Raw genomic sequence first — 12424 nt, forward strand, 5'->3', positions numbered from 1 at the left:
GCAAGGCCATACAATAATTACGTAAAAACCCCAACGGTCAAAACGACCCCTGTGAGCAAGTACTTGGCGACAGTGGGAAGGAAAAACTCCCTTTTAACAGGAAGAAACCTCCAACAGAACCAGGCTCAGGGAGGGGCAGTCTTCTGCTGGGACTGGTTGGGGCTGAGGGAGAGAACCAGGAAAAAGACATGCTTTATCTGAGTTTAAAAGCAGGAAATTAGAGGTCATCCATGTCTTTATGTCTTTAAGACAATCCTGCAGTTTAGCTAATTGGTGTGTGTCCTCTGGCTTCATGGATAGATAAAGCTGGGTATCATCTGCGTAACAATGAAAATTTAAGCAATGCTGTCTAATAATACTGCCTAAGGGAAACATGTATAAAGTGAATAAAATTGGTCCTAGCACAGAACCTTGGGGAACTCCATAATTAACCTTAGTCTGTGAAGAAGATTCCCCATTTACATGAACAAATTGTAATCTATTAGATAAATATGATTCAAACCACCGCAGCGCAGTGCCTTTAATAGCTATGGCATGCTCTAATCTCTGTAATAAAATTTTATGGTCAACAGTATCAAAAGCAGCACTGAGGTCTAACAGAACAAGCACAGAGATGAGTCCACTGTCTGAGGCCATAAGAAGATCATTTGTAACCTTCACTAATGCTGTTTCTGTACTATGATGGATTCTAAAACCTGACTGAAACTCTTCAAATAGACCATTCCTCTGCAGATGATCAGTTAGCTGTTTTACAACTACCCTTTCAAGAATTTTTGAGAGAAAAGGAAGGTTGGAGATTGGCCTATAATTAGCTAAGATAGCTGGGTCAAGTGATGGCTTTTTAAGTAATGGTTTAATTACTGCCACCTTAAAAGCCTGTGGTACATAGCCAACTAATAAAGATAGATTGATCATATTTAAGATCGAAGCATTAATTAATGGTAGGGCTTCCTTGAGCAGCCTGGTAGGAATGGGGTCTAATAGACATGTTGATGGTTTGGAGTAAGTAACTAATGAAAATAACTCAGAACAATCGGAGAGAAAGAGTCTAACCAAATACCAGCATCACTGAAAGCAGCCAAAGATAACGATATGTCTTTGGGATGGTTATGAGTAATTTTTTCTCTAATAGTTAGAATTTTATTAGCAAAGTCATGAAGTCATTAGTAGTTAAAGTTAAAGGAATACTCAGCTCAATAGAGCTCTGACTCTTTGTCAGCCTGGCTATAGTGCTGAAAAGAAACCTGGGGTTGTTCTTATTTTCTTCAGTTAGTCATGAGTAGTAAGATGTCCTAGCTTTATGGAGGGCTTTCTTATAGAGCAACATGTTATGTGTCGGACGCGGTCGGAGCACCGACCCAGCGTTTGACAGGACCCAGCATAAAATAAGCAGAGCACGGTTCAAAAGGTAACAGAATTTAATAAACATAATAGTGAGTGGAGTGATAAACCACCCAAAAAGTCCACGGTCTGGTGAGGTGGAAACACAGCGCGCTCTCAGCAGCGCAAACGGTCCGGAGCCACAGCAGTTCGGACACAGGGACCCCACTGACACCCCCCAGGCGGCCGTGACAAACCGAGTCTGCGAAGGAAGAAATCATGAGGTGAGTCCAACACTCTCCACACAGAGAGACACAGCTCAAAGGTGCACACAATCAGCAAACACTTCCTGGCTTTAATATAACTCAGCTTCTCACCCTGCAGGCACGGAACAACTCAGTTCAAATCTCCACTGCAGCAGAAGGTGATCAGACGATTAGCATAGCGTAACAGCTCAATATAACAAGGTGTGAGGGACACCAAATCCAATGTCATTACTTCATGAAAGTCACCAAAACCAAATTACCTCAGGAAGTGTGCTGAAGAGCTTGAGACCTCACCCAATCCTCCTTCACAGACTGTGGCGTCAAACCTGGAGCGGTCTCTGCATCCGTAATGGTGAGATTGTTCTCCTGACGTCGATCTCACACGTCTGCTCACAAGGTCGAGTCTCTGGCAATCACACACTGTGCATTCAAGGTTTAAGTGCAGCAAGCTCTGATCAAGACAGATACACCACAGCTGTGAGTCCTGATGACATGCACGTGATAACAAGCCTCAGGTGTTCAGGGTGAGGTCCTAATACTCAGCCATACGTCAGCCACTCAGTCCTGAATGCATACCACCTGGTGGGAGAAACAGAAAACAAAAACAAAGCCAGCCAAACACCCCAGCCCACAACAGTACCCCACCCTCACGGGAAGCCTCCCGGCGACCACACGAACCTGGGCCAGGAAAAACACCCCCCTCCAGGGACCATGGCTGGAATGTTGGCTGGGAGCAAAAAACACCTCCTGCAGCTTCAGTCTCAGCTCCGTGTGCTGACGATCCAGCTGGGAAAGCCTGTCTCCAAGAGCTGAGCGTTACTGCACTCTGAAGACAGCTCTGTCGTCAGCTGCTCAACCTCATGTGAATCTCATCATGCGGTCATTGACCCTCTCAATGTTGAGCTTCTCCTCCTCTAGTTTTTCCTTCAGCTGGATGATACGAGCTTCCAGCCATCTCTTCTCTGCCAACAGGGAACTCTGTGTTGAGACTATAGATCTCATCTTGGAGCTCATCCTTTCACTCCCTGAGCCTGTCTGCAGTAGACAGCTCCTCCTGGATGTGTAACATGTCTCCCTCCATGGCTTTAAGCTTCTTATCACTGTCTTTAGCATCAGTAACAGCTTCATCCCCGAACATTCACAGCTCTTCCAGTCCTTTCATCTGGTCTTTCATTCGGGCCTGCAGTAAGACATTATCGCGATTTTCAGTAGCATCTTCAAGATGGCCTTCAAGCCCTCCCAGATCCAGCTCCCATTTCTTCTTGGCAGAGTGGGCCTGGACACATTACCTATATACATCCTCCAGCTGAATCTTCATCTCCTCCAGTCGCTGCTCCATGGCACGCTTGGACCTCTCCAAACTATGAACTCTTTCCGACGTCATCCGTCTCGGTCTTGAGCACTTTATTAAATCGGTCAAGTTCATCTTTCAGGTCTGTAAGAGTCTTTAACTCTCTTGCCAGGGTCAACACTTTTGTCTCCTTCTCCCTGGCTTCCGCTTCGGCACGATCATACTCCTCTGCATATAGAGTAGCAATACATTTCTCTTTGGCCCACATCTGGTCAGACTTTTTTTTGCTTCCTCTCCAGATTGGAGACGATCTACCGAAGGTGGTCCTGGTCCACCAAGAGGTCATCCATTTCTCTTGCTGCAAACGGATCTCTATCTTATCCAGTTTGTCCATAGGCTGAACTTTTCTACTCCAGCTGCCGCTGAACACCGTCCAAATTCCCATTGGACTCCTTGAGGCCCTCTTCAGCCCCCTCTACTGACAAGGCGTTCTATCCTGCCTTTGTCTTTCTTTCAGCCAGCTGAGTCTAGAGAGCAAAGACGTACTTCTCTACAGTCTTCTTGCTCTCGTTCTCTTTTTGCAGCTTCTCCCGCAAATATACCCCTCATCCTCCATCTACCCTAGGCAGATGGAGAAGGAAGGTGTCTACTGGATTTCCTCTTGGAGCAGATCCTGAATGACCTGCAGCTGACACTCCAGTGCAGAGATATCTTTTGTTAAATTTGATGGTCTTGCCTACTGCTTCATTTAGCAGACCTGTTAGCGTCTCCACCTCTGACTGCATCTTTGCATTCGTTTCTGTCAACTCTTGCTTCTGTCATTCACTTTGCACAGATTTGGCCAGGAGTTCTTAAACCTGTGCATTCAGCCTTCTTTCGACCATGTTCAGAGTCTGCCTAGTCACAAAACAAAAAGAAAAACACAAACAACTATTCTAACCCCCCAGAGGACACCATAACCAACCCCAGGGGTGCAAACTGGGAGGAAGGAAAAAAAAAAGAAAAACACAAACAACCATTCTGACCCCCCCCCCCCCCCCCCCCCCCCAGAGGACCGTCCCATCAAACTCTGGGAGGAGGAGATAAGAAAAAAAAAAACAACAACCCAAACTTAACCCTGCCAAAAAAAAAAAAAGGAATCTAACCCCCCCCCCCCCCCCCCCCCCCCCCCCGGACGACATGTAGGGACCAACACCCCCCAGAGGACATCTCCGCCAGCTCCAGGAGTAATAACCACAGCCGAGGTCCATCTGAGATCCAAAGTCAGTTATGGGGGTTTCCAGCGCCTCCCAGAGGACCGTTCCATCAAAAACCCCAGGAGACACCCCCCATGACTAACAACAGACCTAGCCCCGGCCATCTACGGCTAGATGGTCCAACAGTCATTTCCCCCCCAGAGGACACTATAGTCACACCCTGAGGGCGGAAACTGGGGGAAAAAAACAAACAAACAAAACAACAACCCCAACCCCACCCCCTCAGCGCAGGGGAAACTGGAAGTATGTCCAGTGTTACCAACCATGACTATACCTCAAAAGTCAACCGGGAGGAGTGGAACAGCGGTAATGGCGTATGGCACAAAACGGCGCCACCCCTCCGACTTTTAAACCAGCCACCAGCTGCGGGTATATTCCACTGCCCCAAACCTCAGCTACGCCGATGGCGTATGGCTCAAAGGCGAGCTGAAGCCGGAGGTGGAACAGGGAATTAACAAAAAATAAAAAACACCCCAAACCCCCCCCCCCCCCCGGGTGCAGAGGTCATCTGGGAAACGCCCAGCATAACCGAACTGCCCCACCCCAGCAACGCCGACAACGTACGGCTCAAACGGCTGGGGCCACAGGAGAAGAGAGGGAACAACAAAAACAAAAACAAAAAAAAAAGAGAAAAAGAAAAAACAACCCAATTACCCCCCCATCATCCCCCAGAGGACCGTCCCATCAAACCCTGGGAGATGAAACCAAAAGAAATAAAAAAGAAAGACTAACAGACAAACATAAAGTCACCTGGGTCCAACTATGCTCCAGACAGCCTGTATTTTCACGCCACCAGACCACTGACAGTGCTTAAAACCCACAAAAACAGTTTGAATCACACATATAAAACCACACAATTAATAAACCAACAAGAAACTAACTCATAAATGACTTATACCGTCAAGCTCAACAAATGGAACATTTAGGTTCTACCTTAAGAGCTGTGATGGTAATGTGGCTCAGTCACCAGCAGGGGGAGCCAGAGTGCTAAAAATAAAAAGCCCTGTGGCAACCGAGTAAACTCAACACACGGTGCTTTAATTGTGAGCAGCTACGTGTAGCATACAGCTAAAGTGTGATTTAACTAATAAGTCCGGAGCTGATACAACAGACGTAGTAGCTATCTTCACCCGGGGAGACGGGGCTACATCTGTAACAGCAGGACGCAAAGCGACCCGTGCTGCAGAACTCCGCCGTGCGCGCTCACCCTCCAATCACACACTCATGCAGCTCCTGTCTAACCTCTTATCTGGTTGGAGTGTGAAGCGAAGCCGTCGCTGATCACACTTTACACCAATCCCATAGATAAGACAACACCACAGGAACACGGCTGCAAGAGAGTTCAAACTATTATTCAATTTTAGGTTCACCGACACGCACAACCCGGGCGGAGAGCACCCGCAACTGATTCCGGATAACTTCCAACGTCTGCTGCCGTATTCCCGGCACGGTACCGACTCTGCTGCCGCTGGGTCATTGTTAAATAGCCAGAGACTACTGTTATGTGTCGGACGCGGTCGGAGCACCGACCCAGCGTTTGACAGGACCCAGCATAAAATAAGCAGAGCACGGTTCAAAAGGTAACAGAATTTAATAAACATAATAGTGAGTGGAGTGATAAACAACCCAAAAAGTCCGCGGTCTGGTGAGGTGGAAACACGGCGCGCTCTCAGCAGCGCAAAACGGTCCGGAGCCACAGCAGTTTGGACCCAGGGACCCCGCCGACACCCCCCCAGGCGGCCGCGACAAACCGAGTCTGCGAAGGAAGAAATCATGAGGTGAGTCCAACACGTCTGCTCACAAGGTCGAGTCTCTGGCAATCACACACTGTGCATTCAAGGTTTAACTGCAGCAAGCTCTGATCAAGACAGATACACCACAGCTGTGAGTCCTGATGACCTGCACGTGATAACAAGCCTCAGGTGTTCAGGGTGAGGTCCTAATACTCAGCCATACGTCAGCCACTCAGTCCTGAACGCATACCACCTGGTGGGAGAAACAGAAAACAAAAACAAAGCCAGCCAAATACCCCAGCCCACAACACAACAGACTCTTTTCCAGGCTAAGTGAAGATCTTCTAAATTAGTGAGACGCCATTTCCTCTCCAACTTACGGGTTATCTGCTTTAAGCTGCGAGTTTGTGAGTTATACCACGGAGTCAGGCACTTCTGATTTAAGGCTCTCTTTTTCAGAGGAGCTACAGCATCCAGAGTTGTCTTCAATGAGGATGTAAAACTATTGACGAGATACTCTATCTCACTCACAGAGTTTAGGTAGCTACTCTGCACTGTGTTGGTATATGGCATTAGAGAACATAAAGAAGGAATCATGTCCTTAAACCTAGTTACAGCGCTTTCTGAAAGACTTCTAGTGTAATGAAACGTATTCCCCACTGCTGGGTAGTCCATCAGAGTAAATGTAAATGTTATTAAGAAATGATCAGACAGAAGGGAGTTTTCAGGGAATACTGTTAAGTCTTCAATTTCCATACCATAAGTCAGAACAAGATCTAAGATATGATTAAAGTGGTGGGTGGACTCATTTACATTTTGAGCAAAGCCAATTGAGTCTAATAATAGATTAAATGCAGTGTTGAGGCTGTCATTCTCAGCATCTATGTGGATGTTAAAATCGCCCACTATAATTATCTTATCTGAGCTAAGCACTAAGTCAGACAAAAGGTCTGAAAATTCACAGAGAAACTCACAGTAACGACCAGGTGGACGATAGATAATAACAAATAAAACTGGTTTTTGGGACTTCCAATTTGGATGGACAAGACTAAGAGTCAAGCTTTCAAATGAATTAAAGCTCTGTCTGGGTTTTGGATTAATTAATAAGCTGGAATGGAAGATTGCTGCTAATCCTCCGCCTTGGCCCGTGCTACGAGCGTTCTGGCAGTTAGTGTGACTCGGGGGTGTTGACTCATTTAAACTAACATATTCATCCTGCTGTAACCAGGTTTCTGTAAGGCAGAATAAATCAATATGTTGATCAATTATTATATCATTTACTAACAGGGACTTAGAAGAGAGAGACCTAATGTTTAATAGACCACATTTAACTGTTTTAGTCTGTGGTGCAGTTGAAGGGGCTATATTATTTTTTCTTTTTGAATTTTTATGCTTAAATAGATTTTTGCTGGTTATTGGTGGTCTGGGAGCAGGCACCGTCTCTACGTGGATGGGGTAATGGGGGGATGGCAGGGGGAGAGAAGCTGCAGAGAGTTGTGTAAGACTACAACTCTGCTTCCTGGTCCCAACCCTGGATAGTCCACGGTTTGGAAGATTTAAGAAAATTGGCCAGATTTCTAGAAATGAGAGCTGCTCCATCCAAAGTGAGATGGATGCCGTCTCTCCTAACAAGACCAGGTTTTCCCCAGATGCTTTGCCAATTATCTATGAAGCCCACCTCATTTTTTGGACACCACTCAGACAGCCAGCAATTCAGGGAGAACATGCGGCTAAACATGTCACTCCCAGTCCGACTGGGGAGGGGCCCAGAGAAAAACTACAGAGTCCGACATTGTTTTTGCAAAGTTACACACCGATTCACTGTTAATTTTAGTGACCTCCGATTGGCGTAACCGGGTGTCATTACTGCCAATGTGAATTACAATCTTACAATCAAACTGCTTAGCCTTAGCCAGCAGTTTCAAATTTCCTTCAGTGTTGCCTGCTCTGGCCCCCGGAAGACAATTGACTATGGTTGCTGGTGTCGCTAACTTCACATTTCTCAAAACAGAGTCGCCAATAACCAGAGTTTGATCCTCGGCGGGTGTGTCGCCGAGTGGGGAAAAACGGTTAGAAATGTGAACGGGTTGGCGGTGTACACGGGGCTTCTGTTTAGGGCTACGCTTCCTCCTCACAGTCACCCAGTCGGCCTGCTTTCCCGGCTGTTCGGGATCTGCTGGAAGGGAACTTACGGCGGCTAAGCTACCTTGGTCCGCACCGACTACAGGGGCCTGGCTAGCTGTAGAATTTTCCACGGTGCGGAGCCGAGTCTCCAATTTGCCCAGCCTGGCCTCCAAAGCTACGAATAAGCTACACTTATTACAAGTACCATTACTGCTAAAGGAGGCCGAGGAATAACTAAACATTTCACACCCAGAGCAGAAAAGTGCGGGAGAGACAGGAGAAGCCGCCATGCTAAACCGGCTAAGAGCTAGTAGCTGCGCTAAGCTAGCGGATTCCTAAAACACACAAAGTGAATAATGTGTAAATAATTTAGAGGTGATTCAGCAGAGGGAGTGCTTTAGTTAAGGCACGTGAAGATTACTCTGTGAAACAAATCGTTATCTAGATCAATCTAACTGCGCAGATTAAACAGCTAACAGATACAGCAAAACACTGCTGTGCTCCGGAACAGGAAGTGATACAATACCGCAGCAATACCACCAGTAGAGCCGTTATATAAAACAAATGATGAATGTGCCTCGTTAAATGGAACATTCCTGCTTTCACCTCATGAAATATTCATACCATTGAACTAATAAACATCCATTATTTGTATAATATCCAGTGCTGCTCCACTTTTTTGTTTGTTTGTTTTTTTTTTTTTTTTTTGTTGCCCCTTTTTGACAGCATTCATTTTTATTACCAACAGTAAAAAGCTAATGCTTCAAATTGTCTGAAAAAAATCTGTTGAAGATTTAATGAGAATAGGTTTTACTGTCATTTCTGTTGTATTTTTGAAGAATAGCCCTTATCTGTTTTGGCAAATAAACTTTTTGTATGTTATTTTGTCCACTTTTTAAAATTATTTTTAATTTTCCTCATGATTTTGGCATGTCTAGCAGTGTGCCAATACACTTTCACAGAATCATTGCTTTCTAGTTTGGGAAGCAGCACATCTGCCACTAATTACTGAGTCTGATTAAATCTGAGATTTCACAGGCACACAAATGCACACAGACACACAAACTGTTACATGTTTAAATCCCATACACTGACTCACTGCTCTACAGCAAACAGCGTCTCCAGCTTTGATGGCAAACTCTCAGTGACTTGGATGTTCAGTGTCAATATTATTACGATTTTACGAAATTATTTTTTGCCCCTTTTTTCAAAAGGATGTCTCATTTGTATGGAGTCACAATCTTGTAGTTTTTTTTTTTTTTTTTTTGGCTTGTTTTTAGTTGAACTGCTTTCCAGGGATGTGAAAATCTTTATGGCACAGCATACCAGTCTCATATCAGGCTGCATTGGATCACATAATCCTGAACCACTTGTCGGAGACAACAGTAATAACAAGCAACATACCTGCAAGTGCACGTACACACTTTGCACAAATGGTAGCCTTTCAAACAAGAAAGTCATCATTTGATAAGACCAAAACATAAGTGTCAAAAAAAAAAAAAAATCTGAACTGTGTTTTGAGTTTACCATAGGTAGGTTGCTGTGAATGCCCTTCTGAGAAACATCTTATTACATCAGATCTCAGAAGCCAAGCAGAGTAGATCCTGATAAGTACTTGGCTTAGAGACTGCTTGGGAACACCTGGAGCTGTGTCCATGGTTTTGCATGTCCTGTAGAACCAGAATTGTGACATGAAGGACATCTGGCATAAAAATAGTACCAAATCCCATTGTGGATCTGCACCAGATCTGCTATGAATAAGAAAAATAAGAAGTGTTTGTGGCAGCTCGATCACAGCAGACAGAGGGTGCAGGCTTTCTTTGCAACTCCTGACTCATGTTATGTGTCGACGCGGGTTGAGGAGCGGACCTGCGTCAGACAGGACCCAGCGCTAAAAATAACCAGAAAGCGGTTCCAAACAGAAACTATTATTATTCACCTGTGCTTAAAAGTGTAAAAACATAAAACAACGTCCCTCTGGTGGAGTGATTCGTGGCTCGCTCTCCAGCGCCCGCAAGGATTAAGCCGGCGCTCCTGGACTTCCCTACCACCGCCAAACACCCCCCAGGTGGACACGACAAACTGATTCTCTGTGAAGCAAAGAGAAGGTGAGGTAAGTCAACAGATACAACTATATCTTCCAATAAACACACGCTATCAGCAACACACTCAGGTCAGTGTCCTTTTTTTACTTTATGCAAATGAGCAGCTTCTCACAACAAGTGGAGGATCACTTATCCTTCACGCCACAGCAGTGAGAAGCAAACTGCACAATTCTCTTCACAATTCCAGTATACTGTGTAACAAAACACCAAGTTACTATCAACAATTACTTAAACACTTAATTACCTTTAGTGTGTGCTGACAGCATGTGTCCTCACCCCTCCCTGCTTCACGGGCTCGATGTGTCAAAACCCAGGCGCGGCCCCTCAGCGTCTCACAAACGAACGTCACAAGGTCGAGTTCCCGGCAGTTCTGCTCAAATCACACATGACCTAAATGCAGAACGCCATCCCAATTATCTGCTTCAGCTGCAAGTCGTCCAGGTTGCACGTGAGCACCATCACAGGTGCTTTCCATGATGTTGATGAGGGTGAAGACTCTTCAGCCAGCACCTTCTTCACAGACAAATCAGCCCTCATGCCACCTGGAGAGCAAAGAAAAGAAAAGAACACCAAAACATCCAGCCACGCCCCCCCAACACACAACAACTCAGCCATGTAATTTCACTGATTAACGTCACTTTGAGCAGAGGAGATGAGTTCATTATTGAAATCACCTGGTGGAGTGAGTAATAGCAAAAAACACCTGCAGCCTCTAGTCCAGACCCCATCCAACCCTGCTCATGAAAGACACTTGTCTATATATAGAGCATATTTCACCCATATTGGCCTCATCTTCATTGGCTCCCTGTTAATTCTAGAATAGAATTTAAAATTCTTCTTCTTACTTATAAGGTTTTGAATAATCAGGTCCCATCTTATCTTAGGGAGCTCATAGTACCATATCACCCCAATAGAGCGCTTCGCTCTCAGACTGCAGGCTTACTTGTAGTTCCTAGGGTTTGTAAGAGTAGAATGTGAGGCAGAGCCTTCAGCTTTCAGGCTCCTCTCCTGTGGAACCAGCTCCCAATTCGGATCAGGGAGACAGACACCCTCTCTACTTTTAAGATTAGGCTTAAAACTTTCCTTTTTGCTAAAGCTTATAGTTAGGCTGGATCAGGTGACCTTGAACCATCCCTTAGTTATGCTGCTATAGACTTAGACTGCTGGGGGGTTCCCTGATGCACTGAGTGTTTCTTTCTCTTTTGCTCTGTATGCACCCACTCTGCATTTAATCATTAGTGATTGATCTCTGCTCCCCTCCACAGCATGTCTTTTCCTGGTTCTCTCCCTCAGCCCCAACCAGTCCCAGCAGAAGACTGCCCCTCCTGAGCCTGGTTCGCTGGAGGTTTCTTCCTGTTAAAGGGAGTTTTTCCTTCCCACTGTCGCCAAGTGCTTGCTCACAGGGGGTCGTTTTGACCGTTGGGTTTTTCCGTAATTATTGTATGGCTTTGCCTTACAATATAAAGCTCCTTGGGGCAACTGTTTGTTGTGATTTGGCGCTATATAAATAAAATTGATTTGATTTGATTTATATTTTCATGTCTACCTGCTCTAGTCACACTTGGTCAATTACCACTGGTGTTTCCCAGAACACACCTGACTCAGTTAATTAGCTGTGGGTGGAGTAGAGAGAGTTGTAAAACATGCAGGGCAGGACCAGGATTGGAAAGGCCTGCTCTAGGTCCTTTCTGGAATGTCTTTTTGCTATATACACACAAAAGGAAAAAAACCCCCCAAAAAAAAAAAAAAAAAAAAAAAAAAAAAACAGTGACTTAAGCCAACAACTTGGCTATGATATGAGGTCTGTTCAAATCATTGGGTACCGTTGGAATAACTTTGTGACAAACAAGCAGTTAACTAGGGCAGCTTAAGTGAGATGTATCACTGTCATTGTGAGGGAGCATTACAGATGACATTTTGACCATGTGCATGATCTACGTAGAATGTAGTACCTCAGCGTTGAGGACTACAGCGGCTGGAGAAGGTCAAGGGGGCGTTGATGCTTCACTGGCTGCAGCAAGTAATGGTTACTTTGATATGTTTGGATGGACCATTTGTTTGCCTGGATGGTTGCCGTCCAGGACTCTTGATGGTTCCATAGTGTGGTAGACATGTTGCCACGAGGCACCAGCGCGTTTCGACCCTCCTGCAGGTGCAAAATCTAACACTCGTACTGTGAGTTTGCTCTGTTCTATCGGTTGTATTGTTCTTGCTTATTAGTTACCGTTGTCCACTTTATTTGTACTAAAATGACTTTCTATATGGGACATTTGGAGATGTTACTTACGTATGGTTTCTCACATCAATGTTTAATCTCTTTCTCTTTTAT

General features: G+C 45.3%; 1 pseudogene; it reads right to left on the reverse strand.

Annotated features, from left to right (window-relative positions):
• Positions 1–2336: 2336 nt before the first annotated feature.
• On the reverse strand, positions 2337–3662 carry LOC117509141 (annotated as a pseudogene).
• Between the last annotated feature and the right edge of the window lie 8762 nt (positions 3663–12424).

This window comes from Thalassophryne amazonica, chromosome 4 (assembly GCF_902500255.1).
Source record: "Thalassophryne amazonica chromosome 4, fThaAma1.1, whole genome shotgun sequence".
NCBI classification, from domain to species: domain Eukaryota; kingdom Metazoa; phylum Chordata; class Actinopteri; order Batrachoidiformes; family Batrachoididae; genus Thalassophryne; species Thalassophryne amazonica.